The sequence below is a fragment of the Rhea americana genome, unplaced genomic scaffold (assembly GCF_003343005.1).
Source record: "Rhea americana isolate MKP2758 unplaced genomic scaffold, rheAme1 scaffold_255, whole genome shotgun sequence".
In the NCBI taxonomy this organism is placed as follows: Eukaryota; Metazoa; Chordata; class Aves; order Rheiformes; family Rheidae; genus Rhea; species Rhea americana.
The window spans coordinates 887,978-915,180 of NW_028186374.1; the positions used below are offsets into that span (position 1 = coordinate 887,978).

General features: G+C 48.1%; 1 long non-coding RNA gene across 2 annotated transcripts; it reads left to right on the top strand.

The window, feature by feature from the left end:
• The first annotated feature begins 41 nt into the window (after positions 1–41).
• On the top strand, positions 42–6,041 carry LOC146594617 (uncharacterized). 2 transcript variants are annotated; one of them, XR_014896139.1, is made up of 3 exons: positions 42–441; positions 1,669–2,167; positions 2,960–6,041. It is a non-coding gene; the product is annotated as an uncharacterized LOC146594617 (long non-coding RNA). The 2 variants fall into 2 exon arrangements; XR_014896140.1 differs by lacking the exon at positions 1,669–2,167.
• The last annotated feature ends 21,162 nt before the right edge of the window (positions 6,042–27,203 follow it).

Here is a 27,203-nt window from a genome sequence, read left to right on the forward strand (position 1 = left end):
GGCGGCGGGCGGAGGGAGGCGGCCGCGGCCGCCCGGGAGGCGCCGCCTGGCAGCCGCGCGGCTTCCCCGTTTCGCCCAGGCCTCGGGGCCGCGCTGGCCGAAACGGCGCTCGACGGCGACCGCGGGGGGAGAAAGCGCTTCTGCCTTTTTTTTTTTTTTCAAATAAACTAAGGAAGCTGTATGCAAACCAAGTCAAACTCAATCAATGTTGTAGTTAACATTAAAATGCTCGGAGGCGGCTCTGTTTAAAGCTCTCTGTGCAGCCCTGTGTGTGTTTGTCCTACTTTCCTCGCAGCCTTCCCGAAACACCTCCGCAGGTTGCAAGCGCTCGGCGGCGCTCCGGGGGTTGCTGCCCCGTACAGAACGGGACACCGAGCTTCGCCGCCCTGCATCCGCGCTGAGACGGGCGTAATTCAGCCAAACGCGGGTTCCGGCTTTCAGGTGAGTCACTCCAGACCTGGCGGCATTCAGGGATCTTGGCTGACAGCCGCTACCCTAAAGCAGGGTAGTGTCGTCCCGTGTCATCCCGTGTGCTGTAGCAGTAAATAAATCTATTTATTGCTATGTCTTTTGGCACGGTGTCAGCACAACAGTAAGCATCAAATTACTTTTTTCTTTCTCTTTCCAGGAATAAATGAGATGTCACAATCTGTTGCACAATATTCATTCTTTCTGACCACAAAGAAAGAGCTAATATACTTTTGAACCCCAAAGGATACAATGAATGCACTGAAAGACCCTTGAATCATTGTTGTAAAGCATGATAGCACTGCTATTGTATTGCTATAAAAAAGAAAGGGAATAGAAGCACGCATGCAACCTAAAGCTGTTAATGTTTTAACAAATCTCTATGTGAATTTGATGTTAAGTTAAGCCCCAAATAGTTAGCATGCCCTGGGAAGAGATTGTCTGCCAGCTACATAGTTGTATTTAGCTCTAGCCTGAAACCAGTCGCCTGTGTTATTAGCAAAGACAGCAAGAAAAATAAAATTAAAGAAAAAGCATAAGCAATGGTGACTGAGTGAATAGCTCCAGAAGAGCCTAACATCTGCGACATCCTGACTTGCATGGTTCATATCCCAGCTTTAGTATGGTTTTAATATAACAAGGGAAGGCCAGGAACTCACATGAAAAGAAAGATAACCAAATGCCATCCCCRTCTTTCAGCAAATTTGGAAAATTAAAGGAGAATCTAAGCAAGAATGAGAGATGTGGGAAGCATTTCCGGGGGTCACACTAGTTCAGCTCTGCAGACTTGCTCCTGTAGAAGTCTGTGGGACAGCCACTGTCAGGAATGCTGGCTTCTTTGGAGGCAGATCCATTTAACGTCCAAAGGAAGTATTTAAAGCTTTTAGCACCTGAGGAATGTAAACTGCTCCAAGCTACAGCATATGCCATGTTCTTCATTTGTCCAATAACTTCACTATTACAGCATTGCACCTAAAATAGCTTCTTGTAAGAGCTGATCTGTTTGAGAAGATTAAAGTTTCCTTCCCTACKGGACAAAAACATTTTTCTCTTTCTGTGAACGGGGGTCCACAGCACTCTGTCCGCGTACAACATGCTTGGCTTTTCTTGGAGCAAAAGCTGTGTGTGCAAAGTGGTTGCCTACAGCTTCCAGGATTTGAAGAGCTTGTGACCTCTCACTTACTGTCCTTTCTTTTACAGTGCGGACAGCAGATCAGCATGGAAGCAGAGGAAAGCATAAGGGATAGATTTTCAAGTTTTCTCCGTGTAGGATCCCAAATCAAGCTTTCGTGATATTTGCTGAAAGCCTCCTTTGTGCAGTCAGAGAGAGACGTGGAATCAGTTCCCCCCAGTAGCAATTTACTGGGCACTTTGCACGGCCACCCTACTGTCACCCGCATTTGCAGAACAGCTGCAAAATTTCATGAGCCAGCTATTGAAGAATTCCCATGGACAAAAACGCTCCAGACAATGCAGGGTTTTTATGACATCCACCCCTGGCCTCTCCTGACACCCAAGCTGAGCCATGAATCAGATATCTAGTTCTGTGGAGCAAGCCCATTCAACTCGTTGTTGTGCTAGCAGATGCATATGTTTTATTCTAAATTTGGCAACGTCCGTGAGAGATGCCGTTCCACTGCCTTTGCACCCACGGTGCAAAGAATCCTAGCAAGCGCATTGCATGCGATGGGAAAGTAGGGTACGTTAACAGACATCCTGGGAGCCTTGGTTCTGGACTGGAGAGGGCAGGCGAGTCCTATTTAGARATCTGTTAATGGACTCCAGGTGAGCAGGGCAGTCCGCTGGGCTGCTGGGCTCTGCTCTCTGTGGCTGCAGAACTGATAGCTCACCTGGGGTCCCAAGTGAAGCTGAGTTTTTGGTGGTGCCACAAGAACCACTGTGGGRCCTCTCCCTGCAGCACAGGGCAGGAGCCACGGGGAGCTGGAGGCAGAGCAAAGGCTCAGCTGAAGCAGCAGGAGGTGTGCAGGAATGAGACGGAGCTGCCGCAAGCCATGAGCCAAACTTCCTCAAGCACAGTGGTTTCTTTTCTGCCACCAACAATGGTTTATTCAGTAGTTCCTAAATCAAGAGGAGTTGTACTGCAAGCATAACCCAAAAAGAGAAAAACCTGCGTGTGTGAGTGTGTGTGKGGGGGTGCATATACAAATATATATATATACACACACATATATGTATGTGTGTGTGCATATATAGTCAGAGAATTGCAAGCCTAAGAACTACTAGCATCGTCCRGCACTTCCCCTTTGCTGAGGATACGCAGAATATGTTGGCTGCAGTGAAAAAGCCAAAGGAGCTCATAACGAAGGGCAGGGTAACAGGCTGAGGCGTAACAGTTTTTCTGGAGCTTGTGCAATATGAGCACTCCAGTTACTCAGAGTAGTTCAGATAAGTTCTCCCACAATCTCATAATAGCTGAAAAACATTCAAATTAGGGTGCAGCMGAGCTGATGATGATCCTTTCTTTTCACAGGGTAATCCTGTATCCCTTGCAAATATGGAAGGACTGCAGGACATCAGTGCATACCAGTAACCACCAAAGGAAACTTTGCGAAGGGGCTGCTTGTTATATATAAGCATAGTGGGATGAAGACTGGTCACCTGTTTACTAGCTTTCCTGAAAAAACAACAGAGCATCTTCCATATGAGACCAGACACTTAAGTCCTGGATGGGACACAGTCACTTACTGTCCTAGGGCCTCACTTGGCATGGGGAAGGTGAACAAGGACAGAAAAGAGAGTGGCCTAGAAAGCGGCAGCATCAAAAAGAAACAGACAACGYGCACACAAACTGAGGAGCTTGTTTCCGTAGGGTATTGTGGATACTGAAAAGTTGCAGGGGCTTAAGAACCGACTGGACAAATTCAAGGAAGAAAAGCCCATCCAGGGCTATTAAACACGAACAGACCATCTCCAGCTCAGGAAGTCTCTGGGCCACAAACCAGTGGTCTGGTGGAGTATTTAGGAGAATAATGACTGTGTACTTGGCCTGTTTTTATACTATCTGTAAGCTTTTGCAATTGGCTGCAGTTGAAGGTAGTTATCTTTACTGCTCGATGGATCTTTTATCTGGCTCCTTTAGCTCTTGGAGACATTCTGCAGAAATCACGACGGCTTAGCTTATCCTGCTTAGCTGGTCTCTGCTAGTAAGTCTCAGTTCATCCAGACAATGTTCAGAAGGTGAAAGAAAATGCTCAAAGAGCAAAAATGCCCCCAGTTTTGCTTTTGTGAAACAGAACTATCCACCCAGACTCTGTTGTTTGCCATTACAGACATCCAAATTTAGGAAACATATGGGCGTGGGCATATTTAGAGTCATTGACCACACGCATGACATAGCACTGGTTACTAAAACTGACCTGAGGTTGTTTGTCTTGCAGGATATGGTAAGGAGGCTTGGACTGAGTATCATTGACTAAGGTCACAAGAGTTAAGCTTGAAATAGCAGAACTTGAGAACATTTGGGATGTAAACAGGTGACTAAAGGGAGCATGTCAGAGGCTTTTTGCAAGGGATAATCATTGACCAGAACTGTTGGCATGTAAGCCCTGCTCTGAGAAAGGCTCTACTGCCCATGTAGCAGCACTAGCAACAAAAAAAAATTAGCTCTGACTTCATTGTAAGTTAATTATATTGCTAGGGATTTGTAATTCCAGTTGTATGTCCTAATAAATTAAAAGAGTGATTATAAACATGGTATGAGAGAACTCATCTTAGTGCTTACAAGCTACAATAAGAGATGGAGACCCCTCTCCCTCCCTTGGGGTTTGTGTTTCAAGGTTAGCTCTTTGAGCCAAAATTGCTGTTACATTTCCCTTTTAACCTTCTTTCYCAGGAAAAGAAAAAATATGCACTCATATTGTCTGTCTAGCCATCTCCTTCCCTGCCAACTTTTGAATCTGCAGASTGAGTTTCTGCAGGTTTTATGAAATCTGGTTTCTAGGTGAAGTAAAAAAATCTGGGATCCTGTCACTCCTTAGGAAAAAGGAACCAGAAGGAGATCGGCAATGCCCTGCACAGTTCAAGATGCACTAGAGAGTCAGCACACAGGCACTGGCCAGCCAGCGTGTACCACTTACGGGATACGGGAAACAGGTAGGATATAGGGGTAGGGAATAGCTGGGCTGGCAGAGCCATGAGATCCTCAAGAGGACTAGAGGAGATGGAGGTGTGGAAAGGAAGAGAAATTGGACCCAAGAGCTTAGGAAACTGTGCTTTGTTCTGCTGCTCAAAGAACRACTTAACACCACTTGTCTGTGTTTGAAGGCCCTTTCAGAAAGGAGGCTCTTGAACCCTAAAATCCATCTCCAAACCAATCCGTTAGGTTTGATGTGATTATTTGCTGCCGCAGGGTTTCCCAGAGGAACACAGGCAGCCTAAGCCTTGGGGTGAGAATTCAAGGAACTGGAAAGCAGCAGGGTGCACCCTCTGCATATCAATTTTTTCAGTTGGCATCGGACTTTGTGTTCCAGTTCCAAGTGCCGCCACTGAAAACAAACTCCTTTTTTGAAGAGTTGGGAACTCAAATATTCCCAGGAAGAAGCAGTCTGGGGGCATAACAACAGCTTATATAAAGATCGCTTTTGAATGTAAATCACTAATGCTTTCTGCAGTGTTCACTCATCTTTAATGTCTCTATCSTTCCCCTCTGCTTCAGTCAAGACACGTCTGTGCTGCTGTGGCCTTCACTTTAGGAATGCTATACTAAAAAGAAAAAAAAAAGGCTCATACTCTGACCAATATAATTATGTTGGGAAAAACCCACTGTAGATTTAACTAATAATAGAAAATAAGACCCTTTGCTAAGGGATCTTACTGTTTGAGGTGGTAATTCTCCTTTACTAACAAGCAACATTTTTTGGTGGTGCAAGCTGGATCTCCACATAAAGGTTTTTGTACAGATTTTGAAGAGTATGCTAATTTTTCAGTACTAGCTACCTTCTCTGTTAAATTAGTTGCTTAATGAATCATCTCTGCTGAGCAATGGCCCCAGAAATTGGGCAAAAAGGATGACTGGGCTMCTGCTCTTCCAGGGTCTCCCAGCCTCTTTGCAACCAGCTTTCAATGACCATGGCCAGACCACTGAGATTAAATAATCAAGGTCACACYTTCCTCATGAAGTGATGTTATTGCCAAGGCAAGCCATCCTGTCACTCCTAGGGAGAAGAATGTATAGTTCTGGGATGATTGCACAGAAATCAGCAATTCTCAAGTGCATGACCACCATAACTGAGTATCKTGAAACTCGTGAAGCAGCAGCTTTCAGCAGCACTGCTGAAGCTGCTTTTGCCCCATCTGTTCAACCTTCTGCTCTTGGGAGTGGCTGAAGAGGCCAAGCATAAACTGAAATTAGGAGCAGTTTATATTCCCACAGTGGGCTGTGAATGGTGCTGTGTAGCCACATCTTCTATGAAGACAGTAACCTCCAGTCAGGTAGGAGCAGATGGATGGACATGACAACTTCTTCAGCAGTTCCAGGTAGTGTGATACTGAATGGAACTGTCGTGTTGAGGGATTTGAATTCACGTTGACAATAAAAGATGGGAAGAGGCAAAGATTTTCTGATCCCCATGCATTTGATACTCAGACAGAATTGACTAGTGATGCAGGCAGATTTTCTCCACAGTCTTAGGAAGTCTGCGGGTRGGGGGGTAGCAAACAGAAAATCCTAAAACTGATCTGGTCTAGCTCCAAAATTCTCTCTTTTTCAAGTAGAAACTCCTTTTCTTTATGACTGCAGGGTGCATTGCTGCCTGTCAGAGGCTTGCTTCTCTCTTTAGTCTAGAAGTTGGTTGAGACAGACACCCCATCTGGTTATAATGATCTGAAAATTTTTYGCCCTTCACCAGGCAGCCATACGAAGGAGACCGTGTGTATGTACTATATGCATGTCAATGCTGCTTTATTCAGAATATGAATCCCTTTTGGCCACATGTTGAAATACATCATCATGCGGGGGAATCAGAATTTTGACTGGAAAGACAGGACCACAGAGGGAGTATAAATATTCACTGAAAATATACTTCCAAAATAGCCAAGTTCTCAATTTAGTTGTTCCTACTTCCTGCCAGTTTATCACATTTACTTAGCTCGTGACTTTTTTTCTTATTTATTTCTGTTTCTGTCTGCCAGCTTATTTCTGTATGTGAGGCACGAACGGTGTCTTGCTACATTTTGTGGGTTACAGTGGTTACAGCTTCAACTGAAATTTGCATTGTGTCCTCCGCRGTATCGTGGGTTAGCAAGTTCTAGTATTAACAAATTTGTAGGGATACAGGGAAACCAAAGATATTTTTGAGTAAGTCAGAACCCTACACTCCTCCTTGAGTAAATAAAATGACCAGAGTTGGGGTTTGGGGTTTTTTTCTGTTTGTTTTCTTTTTGATCTGTGCTGCTGGAGAATTCCTCATCTCGACGGAGAGAAAACAACACTGAAAACTACTTTAATGCAGCCAACATATTTGGTTCACTTCTCTGCGTGCGTTTCTGTGCAGTACACCAGTTGCTTTGATCATTTTGCCCACTAGTACAAGAGAGACGGGCAAACTGGAGAGCCCAGCAAAGGGCTGCTGTGATGGCTGGGGCTGGGCTGGGGAAGAGAGGCTGAGGACACAGGTTGGGTCACTGTGCGGAAGAGGAGGTGAAGGGGGATCGAATCACATCTTGTACTGCCCATCAGATTACAAGGACCCTAGAGCCAAGKGAAGGGCAAGAGGCCACAGGCAGCGACAAGGGAAACTCTGGCTGGACATAAAGAAAGGACTCTTCCTTGGAAGCATGGTGCAGCCCAGGGACAAGGTCTAGAGAGGTCRTGGGACCTCCTCCATCCTTGGAGATTTCCAAAACACAACTGGCCAAGGCCCTGAGCAACCTGTTCTAGCTTTGCAGTCAGCCTTGCTCAGAGCAGTAGTTGGACTGGAGACCTCCAGAGCTCCAGAGATCCCACCAAAATCCTTCTGAAATGTTGTTATTCTAAGATTTAAGATCAAGTAGCCCATCCTTGCTGCTAAGCAGCCCCAATTGTCTCCTGTCTTTTCATCCTTTGTAGCCATTTCTGCCAAGACAAAAACATCTTTTAAATCAGTGGTCCCCTTCCTGTCCTATTATACTTTGAGGACTAAAGAGGTTCAGCTTGTGCCTCTGCTTGGAGATAGATCCTGATGCTGCCAGAAGAGCAGAGTCCCACTGTCCCTRGGCTGTGGCTCTGTGAGCAGCTACATTTGATGCTGGACCACATGGCAGAACAAACYTGTGCCAGGGCAGATAGGCAGGCTGCAAATGCCTGATGGAGAATTAGGCAGAAGAAAACTTTTTACTACTTGTATTAAACACTGATATGTCTGCCTGTGTGTCAGTAGTTCTGTGCAGATTATAGGGCATGGTGGCGACTTCTCTTGGATGCTGTGCTCTATAAAGAGAGACTTTTCTTTGCYCAGGCTCTAAATCCAGGAGATGTACAATGTTGTGAATGCTGGGTCAGCCAAAGCCAGGTGCCCCTGCCTCTGAAAAGGGAGACGCAAGTCCCCATTCCTCAAAGCGTACTCTGCCAATACTCTCCAGTGTGTTGCCTCCCATCAATGCCATTATTCAGGTTTCCTCTAATTCCATGTACAGAACTGGGACCTTGGCTGGGTTACTCACCACTTGAGGCTTAAGCGATCTCTGTTGGGGGGAGGAGGGGCAAGCTGCCTACAAGAAGCTACTACACCTATGTCCCTTTTGTGAATCCGGTTCTCCTTATGCCTTGTCTGGATTTCAGCTTGTAAAGCATAGAAATGTTGACTGGAAGCTGGATGTGCTTGCTACAATGAGTCACACTGAACTAGATAAGGTGTTATTTACACATCTCACAGAGGCATCATTAAATTCATTACAAGCGAGTTCCTATTGGTATTATCTTAACTTTTTTCAGCTCTGAAGATTAGAAATGAAAATTTGTAGAAGATGTTTCTGGAATCAGTGCTTTCTATCTGGAGCAACAACTGTGGGTTGGATGAATCCTTGCAGATGCTTTCAACAGAGCAGTGAGCTGGACAGAAACTGCCAATTCCCAGGCTGACTGATTAAAGTAAGTTAAAAATGTCATGTCATCAAAGATAAACTAAGTGATCATGAGAAAGGAAATGCTTCTGTGAGTAGCTCCTCTGTCATACCCCGTCAGCCTGCAGTGTAYTGCATGTCTGCCCTTTCCCAGGAGAAGACCGTGCACACGGCCACCCCCACCCTACTTTGCGACAATGTGTATACACAGGACTTGGGACACTTGTGAACGGCTCAGCTGGATGAAAGCTTAGTCCAGGCAGAAGCAGAGCTCCCACATTAGCACTGCTTGCCGTGCTGGAGTGGATGGTCTCTGCTGCCAGCCCATGCAGAGCTGCAGCCTTCTCACAGTGTGACAAGGTTTTCTAGGGCTGTCTTCAACTCCAGCACCCTCTGACTTCTGTGCTTGGGTCCCTGCAATCGGCAGAAACTGCTCATGCAACAGGTTTTAAGCCTGGCCAGCCTCTAAAAATAGAAAAAAGACAAATTACTTGTGGGACCACTGGAAGGWCAAGATGTTATGGGGAAAGAGCAGCACATGGGCAGAGGTGGGCAGTGAAACCTGCAATGTGGGATCACAGCCCACACATGCTCCTCAGATGACGAGATGTTTCACGGTGAGAGAGAAATTAGCCACCTGCAGTGGTTTAGTGGGCTCTGATTGCCAAAAACCAAGGGGATTAAAGAAACTGGCTGCTGAGCAGCATTATTCTGAGCTCCCCTGGTTGGTGTTTCTGATGCTCAGGAAGGATACTGCATTGGCACTGCATTTGCAGACCAGAGCAAAGAAAGAAAAAAAAAATCAGAAGCTCCAAGCCTTTTCTTTAACTGTTCCAGTGCTGCCAGAATTGCATGGTCCTCACTGTGATGTGCGTGGGAATATCCCTTCATATAAGAGACCATCTAAGAGCTATGCACATGGCAGGCCAAGACTAGGGAAGGGGATTTTCCAGGTTTGCCTTTTGGATTAGCTGACAGATATTTTCTAAGAGGTTCATTGAAAACATGCACCACAGGCCAAATGCGTGTGCTATCACCTCTCGTATGGCTCTGAGATCAAAACCTGTCACTCTCCTTGAAAGATCAGTAAATAGGGGCTTTCCCCTGCACAAAAGGGAGCTACTTGTCTAGACTAATAATAATAATAATAATAATAATTCCTGCAGAGAGCTGTGCTCAAGGTGAAGCAGACATACAATTCTCACTCAGGTGATACACACAGGTTCCTGGAAGCTGCTTGCTGCAGGCTTTCCCAGCTGTGCATCACTGTGGGCTTTCTGCAGAACCTTGCAGAGCCCTCAGGAGACCCAGGTGCAGGAAGTCAGTGACTTTACTGTGCTCTGGTGTTTTGGTCTCTCAGTAGAAGCTGGACAGTCTTACAAAATACATTGCAATAAAGATGCTCCTGAGGTTGAGTTTGGGAGCTGAGTGTGTCTCCAGCTGATGGTTTGAGCTAGGTCCAGTCCTCGCCCTGTGAGAAGGCAACTAAAGGACTGCTGAGCAAGACACATGTAGCTAAGGGCTGATAAAGCCAGGATGTCGGAGGATGACAGTACCGGTTAGGCTGCAGAGATACCAGTGCTGTGGAAAGCCAGGACCTAAACCCATCTCCCTGGTGTTGGAGGACAAGCATGGGGGAGAAGCCTCCTGGAGCCAGCCACCTCCTGCCTGCACCCACCATCAGGAAGGAGCCCTTTTCCCCAGATACTGYGGGAAACCCTGGAGCAAAAGCTTCCCGGGGCCAGGAACCAGCCCCCAAGCAGTCTTGGGGTGCTCTGGGGGGAGCAAAACACACAAGTGCCCACAGCTTTGTCCAGCAGAATTTGTCTGACAGCACAAACTGGATGCAGGTCTGTAATTGGTGTGATTTCCCTGCTCAACTGAGTGCAATAAAAGAGCATCTCTGTGCGCTCYGGGGAAAATCAGGCCTCTGGATTTGTAATACTCTTTCCAAGCAAAAGGGGCAGGGTGGAGTGAAGTGTAAGGGCCTCTGGGGATAACGTAAGGGTTACAAACCTTGCAGGAATGCTACAGTTATAAAACAAGCTCCAAACTCCCCAGACATTTGGAGCTAAAGTTTAACCCCTGTTCCTTCCAAAAGCATGCTCACATAATTGACGATCTCTCAGATTAGGCTGCTGTAGAAGAGAGGTGTGCTATTTTGGGAACAAGAGGGTAGTTTTCTTCCCAGAGCTTTTCCAAAAGCCCAGTTTCTGTGTGTGAGGACGTAGTTCAGGCTGCAGAGTCCTGGTACAGCATCCTGCTACCTGGCCCAGGCAGAGTAAACGCAAGCCCACAGCTGCCACATGCCCCGCAGGACCGCAGCTCTGCCGGGCTTTGCTGTGTTGCCCGGCACTGTAGCACTGCAGGACCGTGGTCAGGGAGGGCTCGGTGCCACCCGTTCCAGGTCCCAGAACGATTCGGGAGGGAGCCCAGGATTCCCACGCTTCTCTGGGCACGAAGCCACAGGCCTCCCTGCCATTAGCCATAATTGCTGGTTTGCTGGATAATTTATGAGACTTTATGAGCCACCCATCATTTGCAGTGGCTAATGATAACGCTTCTGCTAATATGCTCAGATAACCATGAGCTTCTACCCAGTGTTGCACATTCATTCCTGACTCTTCTGGTGTTCATCTGGTGCCAAGAAGCATGGCAGTCAGTCCCTCTGGGTTAGCTTTGTTGTTAGAAATGTTATTGTTAGCGATTAAATTAGCTAACCCTATTTTCAAGGCTGTTACACTATTTAACTTGGCTGCTCCAGTAGAGTTTTAAAGTTGCATTTCCAACATATGAGAAGGGATAAAAATAGCCGATATGTAATTAGAATAATCCCCGAAGAAACTCAGATGCCTCAATTTCACAATGAGTTGTTCTCCTCTAGACCTGGCAGGGACAAGCCAGCTCAGTGGCAGATCTTTCTCCACTGATAGGAGGTGAAACTAGACCTCCAGCATCACCGCTGAGGAGAGGCTGAAATCAGAGAGGACAGGAGAAAACACAACCCATCCTGTGACCATTTCATGACCCAAGAGAAAGTAGCTTCTCCAGGCATTCAACAGCTGCTGCATTTACCTATAGCTTTTTCTTTTTGTTAGTGCCTGTGTGGGTGTGTGAGAAAAATTGCCTGTTTCATCAATTGCTGGAATTTCTGGGAATTGTGCTCCATGGGGCAGACTCTGGCTGCAACATCACAGTGTGGGTTTTAGGTTTAGCAATGGTGCCAGAAATAGTATTTTTCAAGCAGCAGCGCGTAGCAATCCGACGGCAACGAGATTCCACAGGGCTATTATTATCCTAGGAAACATTCCTGGGGTTTGCAGCGGGGCGCGAGGGGTGAGGCTGCCCAGCAGCTCCGCTTGTTCCCATGGAGGTAGCTGACTCCAGCCCTTGGCTCCAGCGCTCCAGCAGCTGGAGACTTGGCCAGGGCCTCCCACGCTGGCCCAAACRGCGGTCGGGGCCGATCTCTTCCCTGCCACGCTGAGCTCCGTTACAGGTGATGAGCTGTGAGAGCCCTGGATGCGCTGCTGGCATGGCCARGCAGCCCTCTGCTCCACGCCTGGCTTGGGCAGAACTGCTAAATCTCCAGCTACGTGTCCTGAGGGGCTCTGGAGCAGATGGAGGGGTCTGGGAGCAGCTTAGCTTTTCCACAGCCTGCCGAGCTTGGCTTACTGTGGCTTCTCCCAGATGGACTGAGCAAGCAAAGTGCTTTCCAGGGCTTGGTCTTGTTACATCTTTTTGTTCAAGACTGACATGAGACATAGAGACAAAAACATCAGGCAGATGCTACCAACTCATCTGAAAGTTTYCCTGGGTTGATAGGAACATGACATCTCGTCTGTGTGCTCAGCAGGGCACAAGAAGGTGTCCTTAGCTGTCCTCTGGGATCGCCACGAACCTCTATCCTGGGCACAGTGTGCTGTGTGGGACATGTATTCCCTCTGTCCCCAGATGCAAATATTCCTGTTTTCCAAGATCAGTTTCCAAATGTTTTGGAATTGCCTTTCAGCAGGAATTTTTGAAAGTCTGGTCCTCATTGTGAAACTGAACTGCAAYTTCTTCAAATCCATTCTCTGGAATTTTTCACCCAAAGTGGACGGCAGATTTCAAGTATTTCTATTTACAGATCAGCTCTCAATATTACTCTGCTGAGAGGTGGAGGCAGGCGCTCTGAGGGACTCTCCCAAGGCTGGCTGTGGGCTGGGTGGGTGRTTGGACTTTCATTATAACACTGCTTTAGTCGTTAAAGAAAACTGAAATGCTGACTTGAAAGTTGGTTCTCATCTCCTCCAGAGGGACCGGGCCGCTTGGGACACGATGTGGCTGTGCTCGAAAACCCGAYGGACAAACACAATCTTGCACAAATCCTTCCCGTTTAGCACAACACTGTCTGTTTTCAGAGGACTGTAAACCCAAAGGGTATGTGTCCGAAYTACACTAATACAACAAGAACATTTTACAGCAAGGCAGAGTGTCAATAATCTTATTTAAGAATGACATGTCCTATTTTCCTTGTCTTCTGGTACCATCTGGACCTCTGGGGAAGTATCTGGAGGGTCCTGGCAAATTCTCAATCACACATCTGAAAAGAATTATTTTCAAAAGGCCAGAAGAACAACTGTTTGTGAGGGCTGATTTCAGAGGCTGACTTCACTTTGAGCAGTGGCTCCTCATCAGTTTGGTTATCAGGGTCATGTTCTTTTAAAATTTGTGACAAAACTCAAGCTCTATATAGAAAACACAACTGTCTTTCAGTATTAAGATGAACTCTGTAGCTCTAAACAACACGGCAGATAATTTTTTTGACGCTCCGGTTATAGAAACTCTTTGTTTGAAACTCTTCTGCAGCAGCATTATCTCATGCGCATCAAACAACCAGCTTCAGTGGGCACCAAGGAAGCATCTATGCCCAGCTCTGTTTTGGCAATCTGATCCCAATGGCTCTTTTGCTCAAAAGTAGGTCAGATTTTACTCCTTTTACAGTAGGATAATTAGGAACAAACTCAAATGCAAGATTTCCAGGAAACTAGACAAAATTACTACCATTTTTAGAAGCCCTGCCAGAGACAAGCTCCTTTGTGCTCAGGCTAACTCCTCTTCTAACTTTACCCTATGATTGATGACTCTAATTATGAGGTTTTGTTTCCCGTTTCTACCTGAGATTTCCTGTTTGGGCTCTTCTCAGTTGCAATGAGAAAAGTTACCACAAAGATATTTATGGATATTTAACTCTAGCTGCTAAATCTGTAATTGCCAAGCCCCAGGGCGGAACATCCTTTTAGCTGAATCAGTGGCTGTATAGCACATACTGTGGAAAACTGGCTTMATTTTCAACACAACTTACCTACTGTACTGGCCAGATGGCTCCTTTGGCATGATTACACGGACTAAAAATATATTAGACTTTGCGATCACTGGGTCCAAGTCGGCAGCACCAGATGCTGCGTTCCCTCCGCCTTCTCTGGTTCCCCGGTGTGGTGGGTCTCCTGGACCAAGTGTCCTGCCTTGAGCAAAGCCCTGGTGCTGTGAGAGGCTAAGGCAGGGGGCCTGCAGCAAAGTTTAGAAAGACCACCCTGCCCTCAGAACACTTCTTCTGGGCAGGGACGTTCAACAATTGGTTGTGATCCTACTGGGAATCACGGAGAATTTACATCATTCCCTTTGGAAACAAGGGCGATTTTCCTTGGAAATATTCATTTAGGACCAGCATCAGACAAGCGCCAGCAGTCCCTGCATGTAGCACAGCCCTGTGGCTACTGGCAAGACTGTATGTGAGTCTACGGGTTGCACGTGACGCGTGCATAATGTGCTGGAGATGAGTCTAAGCTCAGCACACACCCTGAAGAGCAGACTTAGGCTGGAGATGTGTGAGCCARGAAGCTCTGTCCCACTAACCTAGGTTCCCACCTGTGTGTCCCAGCAATGCTACAATTTGGATGCCACCTGACCAAAACAGAGGCGGATTTCAACAAGCCTAGAGGATGTGTGCAAACCTGGGACTCAGTGGAGTACCCTACAGATCCACCAATACAAGATTTCAAATCACATAGGTTTTTGCTAGATAAATCAACCCTTCCARTTGCAGCTAGATCCCAAATTGGAGTCATTAACAGCAAAAGAACATTTGTGTTGTGTTCTCCACAGCAACCACAGGATTATAGTGGAGACTGCTGTACRAAGACCCACTTCCAGAAAGGAGAAAGACACATTTTCCAGCCTAACAAGGCTAGGATGATTCCCAAGAGGCCTGCTCTAKGGGATGCCCTGGCTTGGATGGTTCAGAGAGTCTTCTGGCTGGCAAGGGGGGACTGACCAGAAGAGACAGCGCAAGCAGTTCGGACTTGAGAGATCCACCTTTTCTCTTTTCTGGTCTCTCCTGGAGATGAGCCTGGAAAGACAGGCTTGCTCCCAAGAAGCTGGTGTCAGTGGTGACATTCTGGGAGAAGAAAGGAAGATGTGTCATGCCAGACTCTGTGGGCTGGCAGGGARGAGCATAGGTCTCACCAGGGCTGCTTGTGTGCTCAGCTGGTGCCTGTGAGACGTGAGGACCAACATGACTCTATGCCCTGCCTAGAGCACCCATCTCCCTTACTGTGGTGTCTGAACCATCAAATCCTTCCACATTCCTGCCCTAACCCACCCTCTGCATCAATGGCTGCTTCTGCCTTGGACATTTCTGACCTTCATCTCACGAGTGCAGTGTAGCAGAATGTGATGGAGCTGTGCAGTTGGGGTGGCCCTGGGCTTGTCTGCCACCACTGCAGGCCCATGGAGCCTGTGYGGATAGGTCCCTGAGGCCAAGGGCTGCCTGGTGGGGTAAGTTCCCAGGATGGAAGCTCTGGAAGGAAAAGTGTGAGCAGGGGGTGATGTYGAGCACTATTCTCTCTGACTGTACCAAAATTCCCCGCAAGGGTCCTCCTTCCGCGTGTTTCATGGAACAGTTTCCCCAGACCCTTCTCTTCAGACATAACTCCTCACCAATTCTGCACTCCATAAGGGCTGACCTGGAGCCTCTGWAATGCAATCATAGATTTTGAATCCAGAAAAGAACATTTGACTGACCACTTTGACTTAAGGTGTGAAGACCTTATGATCTCTCCAGCTTTTAAATCTAGGGCTGAGTTTTCTGTTCATGACTCTGCTGACTCCCTGACCCTAAGTAACTGCAGATGCAGGATGTATTTGCCAGAGTTGGAGGTTCCTTACATATTCTTGCTTGACTGATGACCTGGCGCTCTGGGATCTCCTCGTGGTATGCAAGAAGCTCTGTTCCTCCACATCCCCATTAACACATATACAAGTGAGTACACACAGGTGTATAGCTCACAGCTTCCTCTGGGTGCCAGCTACAAACTRGGATCCCTCAGCCATCATCATAAGGGGCGCAGCCCCCTTCTCCTTGCAGCTGCTAATTGTTTAAGGAGAGTTTCACACCACTATTTGTGGTGCCCATGTCCTTTTGCTTGCATGTTAGTGCCAGGTTTCTGGCCTGGTGTTCAGAGGAATCTCTCTCATGTTGGTGTACCCTGCCTCATAAACCAGCCCATATCACGTGTCTGTTGATACAGCAGGTCCATGATCACTTTTATGGTACYGTGGTCACTGCACACTCTAAGTCTGGGGGAAATCTCCCAGACATTTACTGTAATGGCAGAAAGATGCCAAACTCTTGACTCTCCACCATCAAAATCTCTAGCAAATGCTTGACAGTGAGAGGTCTCTACACTACATTTCTGGGAGGGAATGAAGCAGTGGGCCCACAGCTGAGGTCAGGCRTGAACACTTCTGTTCACATACAAACAACCACAGCTGAAAGAGCAAACACTTAATGAACAGAAAGGGTCCACTTGCTGCCAGGAAACCACACATGAGCTCATTTACTGCTAAATGGCAACCAGTGAGCATCTGTGCAACCGTSAGACCAGCTTTAGTGGTCAGCATATTGGTGTGTTGCTAATTAAATAATTACATCTGAGGACAATCTGAGTCTGCCAGTGTGGAATGTGCAGCTGTGAAGGAGTGTGGGGTCRCAGGAACAAAATCGTGGTGTCTCCTATCACAGACCTGATCGGAAAGGTGACAAGGAGCCATCTTGCTCAGTTATGAGACACAYGAGTTGAAGTAACAGTGACCCTGTGCAAGAAATACATCTACMTCCGGCAGCATGAGGGTCCTTCTGCTGTAGCATGCTCCTGGGAAAGCTCTCTCTTGTACGTGGTGAGTCTTTTTACTGGAGACATTAGTGGATATGAGGTTGCCGTTAGTTGCCCCCTGCCCCTCAACCAGACCAGCAAGCCTGGCTGCAGGGATTGCAGACTCCACACAGGTGTTATCCAGGAAAAGACCATGTAATAGGAAGAAAGGAGAAACAATATTGCTACTGGCAGTCATGCTGAAGCCACAGATGGTGAAGAAACCACATAACCAAAGGAAGCCCTTGAGAAAACATCCTGATCACCTCCTGCTGCAACCAGAAGCCACCACTGAACAGCTCACAGCTGACAGCGGTTTTCTCCCTGAGCTGTTCTCTTCCCTTGCATGGGCCCACGAGTTCCTTCTGCTTGGTAAAACCACGATGCCAGACACCCAACAGGGACAGTCTGTCATCCCAAACTGCTCCTGAGAGCTCGACTGGGCAATCCTACGCTCTGGCATTTCCTTTGGCTACCCCAGAACGTGATGGAGCTGAGGGTGCATCCGGAAAGAGCTGGTGGAGCCGGTGCAAAGGCAGCGCTGTAGTGAGCAGGGATGTCATACAGAGCTTCTCTGCTTTGCCTAGTTTCCCCGTTGCTACAAATGAACGTAAAAGCAGAAGGACAGCTTTGTCCTCGTTCTCCCAGTGTCTTCCTGTAGGGTCTCAGACAAGACATTCATTATCCTGATCCCACGGAGGATAAGAGCTTCCGTGGCTGTTGGCACGGGTAGGAGCTGGCTGCCTTGAATGCTTGGTAGCTTGAGAGTGAATATTTGCTCTCTTCCCTCAGAGAGAGCAGGAATTATTTACTGGGGAAAAGATCCTTCATTACAGCTGGAATATGTCCCGCAGAGCAGGGACCTTGGGTAAGAGAAAATTGGTTATGAAACCAAAAGCGGAGGTGAAAAGGCCAACCTGCTCTAGGGACTTTGCCCAAGTGGAGCCCCAGGGGTTATAACCGACGCTCTCCCAAGCTCGGGAGAGCACCGGAGGAGCAGCGTTTCCCCTCGGCGGTGTGCGCGGCACATGAGCTCGCGCTCCCTGCTCCAGCCCTTCTTCTCCATGAACAGGAAACTGGCAAGCAGCTGCTGAATAAGTCATTTTGGAGGGTTTGCACCAAACTGGCTTTCAGCTCCTGAATGTGTAGGAAGGAAAACGCCGTGAATACGCCTTTGTGACCAAGTTTGGCACGGGCAGAGCTCTGTGAGCAGGACAAGAATGTGGTCATTTAGAGGGGAATCAGCTGCCCTTTAAGAAATGCAATGATCCCTTCCCTTTCCTGCGAGGCTTTATCCAGGAGAGAATAGGACCGCAACAGTGAGCAGCCTTTTTCTCTTGCTGCCACTGAGGGCCGTGATCCAAATAATGTATGTCAGAGCGCAGGAAAGAGCGTATCACAGGGAAGCTGCACAGCCTGGTGATGAGCCTGTCCAGCGGGTCCCTCTCGCTGCCGCCCTTCTGCTCCAGGAGGAGCTGGACTGACGGAGAGGTTCCAGATCTGCCCTCTCCCAGATGACCACGCTTGCCCTACAGGGATTTCACAGGGACTCCAGCGAACCGTCCGTCCAYCTCGTCCACGGGGCTCAGAAGGATTTTGGAACCAAGCCGTTTGAATGGATTTTTCCTGTTCTGAAATAATTCCCCACCCAGTTTTTGAAATGTTGCATTAAAAATGGACGGCGTCCAAACATTTGTGGTTTTTCTTTTTGGAAAGACTTAAATACTCTGTCCCTCTCTTTTCTGGACAACTTGAAATCCAGGGGCTTTACAGCAATTCAGAATGAAGACATATTCTGTTTTTTTTCACATCCTTCAGGACGATGGCCTTCTGCTTTCTGTCCATTTGAAGCTTGGCCTTTGATTACTGGTGTATCTTTCATGACCAGTGAAAGAAGGAACAGGTTTCTGGGGCGGACAATCTGACTTAGCGAAGGCTTGGAGAAGACAGCTTGGTCACATGTAACCAGAAATTTTCCAAACAGTGACTTAGGAGCTTTCTGAATGACAGATTTGGGGACTTAGGAAGTCCTGGWGCAACAGGGAAACTTCAGATGGTTTCAAAATGCCTCCTGAGCCAGTATTTTAAAGAGGAAGAATAAGCAACACAGATATTTGTAGGCTGGTTAGTGCTAAGTCATACAACCCCACTGGGATTATTTGCCCCGAGTTCAGACATCTTTATTAAATGCTAAGCATTTTTTGGTCTTGGGTAGGAATTAGTATTAGTACTAATTAATAATAATGCTCAGCTCTGTTGCTTTCTTCTTAGATTTAAGAATTATCATTCTCCTCTTGTCTTAGAGTTGTTTGGCATTTTATGAGAAGCRGAATATTGATTTAAAATTTTTATTGGTAGTTTCTTGTTTGTACCAAGTTCTATCGAAGGTCTAGAAAAACACAGACAGATCCACTAGATCTTCCTCATTTAAGGTCAGTAGCACCTTCTTCATTCCTTGCACCAAAAAGTCTGCTGGAAAATGGGGACTATCTGCAGCACAGCACAGTTTGACAGATATGTGTAGACTCACCACCGATGGAGTTTAATTACTAATAATCCTTCTATTCTTGTTTGCATAGCAGTGGCGTTCCAGTGTACACGTATCACTGCATCCAGTTTTGGGCTCCATGGTACAGAGGAGATACAGAGAGGGACGTAAAGAAAGGACTCATCCCAGGGGGAGCAGTGCAGCTCAGGGCCAAGGTCTGAAGAGGTGGTGGACCTCCATCCTTGGAGATTTTCAAAATTTCCCTGGGCAAGGTCACACTCTAGATACGCTAGAGAGAGAACTCAAAAAGCTTTGGAGGCTGATGAAAACCTCCTTCTCCTCATCACCTGTCTCCACTTGGAAAATCATCGTTACAAGCAGGAATAGTGCAGAAGAACCAAGCCAAGAAAGGAGTGATAGACTGGAAAGGGGCACTGCCTTTCCAGCCGCACCATTTGCCACTGACTGGGAGACTCAAAGTTTAAACCRGAACCCATGAAATGAGATTATTTCTATTTGTTTTTCCATTAAATATTATCGTTCTTTAAGACTAACTAACTACAGCATTTCTTGCTAAACACTGACCTGGTTAAATTATTAGTTGCTGGACCGTGGATCTAAGCTATGTTATTGAAACAGGGAGAGAGAGGATTTTACTTTGAAATTTCAGCCTCTTAGTCTCTAAATTGCCTATGCCAAAATTATTCTTAAAGATTTGTTCAAAGATTTAGTGGATTTACATAAAGCCCTGTTATTTTAGCTGAGCAAAATCTTAAAATGATGGCCATTACTGCCTTCATATTTTTACATCAAGATAGCATATCTCTGCTCATTCTTCAAAAATTTAGATTATTTCCCGTAGACCAAACAAAAAATTCCTCTACTCTTTTACTCTTTTTTTTTACTCTTTCAGTTCATTTATGAGTAACTGAACCAGAATAATCTCTCTCTCTCTCTCTCTTTTTTTTTCTATTAAATTCCCTTTTCCTTTATTTGGAAGGCTTTTTGGAGGTATTTGGAGGTGCTGAACCTCGCTGTGGCCGTCGGGCAGAGCGACATAGCTAATGCGGGATGTGGATCCCTTTTGGTCACCGCTCTCCTTTCTGAAGGGAAATAAATCACTCCTTAGGACCGACTGGGAACATTTCCCTTCGAGGCTGGTCCCCAGCGGCAGGCTAGGAGCCACCTGGGCTGCCTTGGAGGGATGCGCTCACTGGCTGCAGGCTGCCAAGCTTTGCTTCTCCACCTCGCCGTGCCTTGGGGAACGGCATTTYTGGCCGCCCACGTGCTGCTCTTCTGCCCCCACCTCGCACGTGTCTTCGGCAACACGGTTGACTCCGAGTGACTGGGCAGCCCAGCGTGGGGGTCACACAGGAGCCCCGAAACGCCACCATGGTGGTGCTCACCTAAAAGCCACCGAGCTCGCGCCCTTCCTTGGGGATCAGCTTTCTGAGTCAGGGTCCAGCACCCACTTTGCTTTAGCGGAAGCTGTGTGATTAAAAGGCCTTTCACAGCTTGGGTGCCCCAGATTTATAGATCACCAACTATAAAGTAATTTGTGCAATTTAGTTCAGCCTCYGATAGGCCTGCACACTGACAACAAGGTTTAATCACATGCTCCGTTGCCATGGTCCATATCTGAGTGTTTTATAAGGGTCTGTGCGTGCCTCTCGGAAATAAATCCTAGTTCTGAAATTCTGAAGCAATGCTATTTCATCTCTTGCCAGTGGCGGTTTGGAAAATGCTAATACTCTTTCATGCTGTGTAACAGATATTTGGGGGGGTTTCATCTTACTACTTGCATGATATCTTTATTCCTTTCATACTAAACATATATATATATATATATATATATGTATATATATATATATATATACACAAACACACACACACACACACGTGCATATGTTACCAGCTTTTTTTTTTTTCAATGGTAGAGTAAACTGGAGAGAAGAAAGCTGTTCTGATAAGTGATATTTCCTAAATATTTTGGAAATAAGAACCTTCTCTGTGTGYGCTTTTTTGTTTTTCTTTCTTTTTTTCCTTTTTTTTTTCTTTAGACAAGTTCCCCCCAAAGGGTTGACGAAAATGAAAATTGCTGTTTTGATCAGAAGGGATTTTCTGGGTGAAATAWGATTTCAAATAAACATTTCTGTAAGGGCTGGCCATGGAATCCCAGTTTTATGGTATTTCCACCCCCCCCTTCTGCCCCCTAAAACACACACGTTCCCCGCAGGCAGAGCTGAGAACGGACCGGTTGCCATCAATTGGGGCAGGAAATGAACGGGTGGAGCTCTGATGTGATTTCCTTGCGGTCCCACCGGGCAGCAGCTCCTGCAGTTGCAAGCAGGCTGCTGCTGACCACCTTCCCAGACCATCAGCCTTTTGCCCCCTCTCYTGCTTCGCCTTTAGGGCGAACGGTGGTTTTTGTCCCCAGTCCTCCTCCTGTGCCTCATGTGGACTCACTGAACTCAGCTGTGACCTGGATTATCCACYCTGCTTTGGGCTGAATAAGCCACAGGCTAAGAACAGTGGGGCTTGGTCTTATTTTTGGACCTCTTCCCTAGACCTCATCTTTTGCTATTCCATCCCAGTGACCAAGTTTAACATCCGCCCACTGCTCTGTGTACAGCCCCGCAGGACTGGCGGTGGCTACGACTCAGGGACTCAACCCCGAGTGCACCCAGTGCCTTGCAAGGGGTGTGAAAATGCTAAGCTGGGGTCACCAGTGTGTCCCCACAAAACCATGTCTGTGATGTCTGCTTGTGCCTGAGGGTGGCAGAGGCTTCAAAAGACTTTCAGCTCAGTGTTAAGCTTTTGAATTTAATGTAAATTAAGTAGATTATAAGAAATTCAGGTTGCAACATAGATATTTGTCAGTAGAGACTCTTTTTTTTTTTTCCTTTGGAAAGCAAAAAGTTATTTCACTTGCACTCCAAACTCAATGTCAATATTTTTCTTCCTTCTTGATGAGTATCCACCTCTGCCAGGGCAGAAAGGGGCTGTGCACATCTTGGGCTGCCGTCACTTGTTTGTGCTACTTTCACTTCCTTCATCCTTTGGTGCCAAACRTGCCCTGGCCACCGTAATGGCCAGAGCTTAAATTTCCAGGTCAGCAGCACTAGTACCTGCTTGGCATCCGACCTCGAGAAGTGGTGTCTGTACCCAACCATTCTGCGTGCTGCTCCAGCTCCATGGTGCATTGTTGGCTGTGGCACTGGGGAAAGGGTCCTGCTGGGGCTGGATGCTCAGAGCAGCGTTGCCCTCCTGGCTGCTGTTACCAGACACACGCYGACCCTTCAGCTCTTCCTTGAGGAGCTGCTCTCATTCACCACGGAGCATCACGCTGTGATGGCCGTCCTATCGAGAACGTTTGTCCTAGAATTAGAGCTGTCCTGTGCCATTGCAACCCACAGAYATCGGAAGTGAAGCTTTGGCTAATTAAAGGAACGGAGACTTTATAAAAGCTCTTATCTCAAGCCGAGCCACCTGGTAAAACCTTGGGCTGTGTTAGAGTCAAGGAAGGGCTGAGTGACACTGTGGCAGAAGGCAGCAATGGAAACTGTAGATGCAGAAGCTACGGCATAGCAGGGAAGAACACGAGGCAATTTCAGCAGCAGCTCTGGTGACCAGATCCCGTAATAAGAACCCCATTTCTCATGTCCATGGGATCCTCCCAGCACATCGGGCGCAAAAGCCTAGTGACGTTCCTGGCTCAGGATGACAACCCAACCCAGGCGCCCTGGCTCGCTCCCTGATGACGGGAGGCAGATGATCTCCGAGCCAGCATGGAGAAGCGTCCCCAAGGGGAATCCCAAGCTCAGCCTCCCTGTCCTCGCACTCCTGGCAGTTCCCTCTCTGGCTCCTGGCCAGGCCACCTGCATTTGAAACTCCCTGGGACTCTGCTTGGGTTTCTCTTCAGTAATCCTCCCCGGGAGAAATCCCAGGCCTTTCTGGACCTCTTCCCCATTCTCTAGGATTGCTGCCAGGGCCGTGCCGCTGCTTCACGTCAGGAGGCACCACAAAGCCAGTGTATTTCCAGCAGGCAAGAGAAGCTCTGCTTCTCCTCGTGAATGCTGCAACGCTCTTCGCTGTGGTTATTGGATACTAGGATACTCCTCTGGCTTAAACGCTGAACAAAGCAGGCCAAAATCAAACCAGCTGTTTAGATAACTAGCTATCTAGATAAAAATAGACCTCTGTGCTCGTGCTGTGTCTCAGCTGTCCTCACATAACCATTAGGCAGTGCACACAAGCTGTAGGAAGGGAAAAGGGCTCAGAGCAATGCTCGGCTCCCTGAAGCCCTTTGCCCAGCAGCAGCCATGAGCAGACGCCCAGAAAACAGGACCATTGGCCTGCTTACATGTATAATCAATATTTAAATCCCAAAGATACCAYCAAAATAATCTGTTGTGAACAACTGCATTGCTCTGCCTGAAAAATACRGTTAGTGCTCTACCATGCTGTATCCAGCAGCTCACTGCCGGGGGGCACAGACAGAGATTTCTCACTGCCGTTTCGTTTATGGATCCACAGCGTAGTCAAGGGCATGGAGAACCATTCTCATTACTGAGGAACACAACAGCTCAGGACACAGACAGATTTTACAGTCATTGCCAGGCTCTCACCACGGTTTAGAGCCAGACTGGAAGTTAACTGGGCTGTCATGGAGCTGACACAAYGACGTTTTTGCCAAATAATGTCAAATACCTCACTGTTCATGCAGACCTGCTGGGTCGAGCTCCAGGTCACGCAGGGAAAGCTGCAAGTGAGTCATCGGGAAGGGGCGCTCATCCGTGCCTCCCAGACGGCTCTTCCAAAGCCAGCAATACAAGCGCCTGTGCTGAGCCCCTCTGGATGGGCACGGCACAGCTCCCAGCTCACGTGGGTGCATCCCCAGGATGGTTGTTCCTCTGGGCAGGTTGCATTCCCATATTTTTTTTTAACCAAAGCTCTAGGCAAAGGCTCTGCCAGGATTAGGTGCAAAGTCTGGAAAACTTAGAAACAACAACAACAACAACAACAACAAAACTAGAAAACACAATCTAGCCTATGCTCTGGGTACAGTTCCACTGCGTTACCAGCTGAAAGAAGGGACGTTACTTTGTGTTGGAACTAGGGAAAGTGTGATTATGCGGTGAGTCAGACCAGCTTGCAGACCCAGCCGAAACAAATCCCGAGCGAAATAAAAAATTCTTTGACAGTTGCATGAGGAAGCTGGTAAGAGGCAGCACCCAGGTGCTGCGTGCTACTTCCTGCTGTGCACACACGGGACCAGTCAGGACTATGGGAGCAGCACTGGGAGGCAGAGACGGAGGGACCACCCTTGTTAGCATGGTGTTGAAGGAAACCCCAGCACGGGCGCTGTGCATTCTCAGGACACGCAGTAGTGTTTGTTCATGCTATAAAAGCTGGCCCTGGACAGCAAAGGCTGTTACAACTGTCTCGCTGCGGACAGATTTAATACTCGGCTGCAGAGGGTAAGYGCTTCAAGGAGCACTGCATATGAACGTGCATACAGGAGGGAGAAACCTGGGGTGCTGATGAAGAAGAGGTAACGAATAAGCGCGTTAACTAGCCATGGGCCTTTACACGCTGCACAGACTGCATGTAACCGACCAGCAAGGATGAGTTCTCTTTTTAACAGCCTTCGGAGAAGGAGTTAGGCAAATAATCTCCAGTTTTTCCTCTAGCTGAGACCTGCAGCCTGGCAGTCCCAGCTGGCAGCATTTTGCTTTGCCTTGTCAGACAAATTTCCCTCTTTGTGAAGAACCCTTGCATGGGTGCGAAGAAAACCTCCCACTTCATCCCTGCTAGTGCATTTAGCAGTCTTGGGAAATGGGTGCCTTCATCAGACCCAAATATGAAACACTGCAAAATATCTGTCATCCTGTTGAGAAGTCCGTACAGAGCTGCGAAGCTCTTCTGGTCAGGCTGGGTATGACCTGCCTTACGCCCACATTGGCTTTTATCAGTGATACCCATGCAAAACACTGCTGCATAGTTTTGCAGAGGACCTAGGTTGAGTCAAACATCTGAGCATCCTAACACAATCTAAACACAGGCTAGGACAGGAAACAACCCTAATAACTGCTGGATGGTCACCTGCTGGAGAGGGATGGAGGATAGGCATCCCTTTCCCTCCTGCAATCCCTCTGAAGTCTGAGACGCTGCTGCCCTTAAGACAGCAGAGACCCATCCGAGAGCCATGCCAGGCACTGAAAGCAATTTGCAAAGGTGGTTTACATTCAGTGAGTAGTGATGAAGATACCAGCTTTACCTCTCAAGTCCTCCTCCAGGTGTCCCACCAAGACTACTGATCTTTCTCAGCCTTCCCAATGTGTTCCTGGAGTTGTCAGGCTGGATGACTGGCTCACATCTGGGACTTGCAGGTGACGCTGGGCTCTACTTMACCCTTCACAACCCACAGATGTCCCATCAATACCAAACTGCTGCAGTGCGCTGGGAAGTCAGCTGATGCTTGGTGAGCACCTTGTTAGAGACACTGTCCAGCCTGGCTGATGAGCTGCCTAGTGATTCCTGTTCTGTCACCTTGCAGACAGATGGCAGTGGTGAATACAGGGAGGTCAGCTGGTAAGTGGCTCCTGATAGAGTCAGTCTCCACGCTGTGGGATGAACCATCTGAGAGCTTGTGGAGAACATAGGTTTTGAGCCATGTCACCTGCCTTGTGACCCTTTGCTACTCATGCTAACTCCTCAGCAACATTCCTGGTTCTTGCCCACATCATGAACACAAGGTGGTCATTTTTTTCTGCAGCTCGCCCTAAGTCATCTTCTCAACATATTTTAAGCTGATATGACTCAGTGCTCTACCAGAGAAACACCCTGATTGGTGACTGGAGCTGGACCAAGATTTTACTGGGCTAAGTTCGGGTGCTGGAAGCACCCACTCCACGGCCCCCTCCTCTGAGGAGACGCATGGGGAATAGCAGAGCAGYGAGACTCTCCGAGCTTGTGGGATAGCGTTAGGAGCGCTGCCTACAATAGGACWATATGGGAGCAAGAAATCATGCTTCAGAACTTTGTTTTTCTTGCAGAACCCATGTACTGTTGGCAGGAGGCTAGGAAAGAGCAGGGGTGGGTCAGAGTTGCGCTCTGGCTCCAGAGGAACCAGTTTCCTTCTGGGAGATGCTGAGGGGCCTGTAAGTTCATCTGTTACTGGACATTTCTGTTCCTTGTTTACGCGGTGGAAACATCTGAAAACAATTTGTCCATTAAGCTCCACGGAGCTCTGCGGACGGTCAGTGCTCTGCACGCAGCTCGGTCTCCACCTCATCRCGGGCTAACTTGGGCTTAACTGTATTTCTTCATTAGCTAACGAGGCAAAATGCAGTTAGCGCAGCACCCTCGAGGGTCACCCTCGACGCGCGGCGTGCACATGGGCACCCGCGCGGCGGGTCTGATGCCGAGGAGCTCAGCCCGCGCGGCGAGCCCCCGCCACGGCAGATCTGCTCGTCTCGACCGCGTCGGCAGGGTGAAGAGCGAGAAGCAGGAAGATGGCGAAGGAATCGTTCTCCGCCCCCGGGGGGTTACGAACATAGCAAGGATCCGCTGCGGCGGGTTTGAGATCGGCTAGGAGGAGAGAGGCGCTTGCTGCGGGTCTTGCTGGAGCCCTGGTCGGTGCTCCGGCAAACCTCTGCAGRGACGATACGCGCCAGAGAGGCCGGACGGAAAAATCCTCAGCGACAACCCTAGGGCAAAGGCGAGGACCGCTGGGCAATGGAGATGGGACGCCGCCGTCCTGAAGGGGGGACAGGGCGGAGGAAAGAGTGAGCGTAGGGAACGGCCGGAGCGCCAACGGCGCGGCTGGAGCCGCAGGTGTGAAGAGCTCGATGGGGAACACAGGAGTAATGCGGGGATGGCGGGGGGGGTGAGAAAGCGGGAAAAGGACGGGAATGAGGCGGGGAACGGGCAGCGGAGGAGCAGGAACGAGAGAGGCGATCAGGAGTGACCCAGGCGAGCGCGGGCGGCGACGG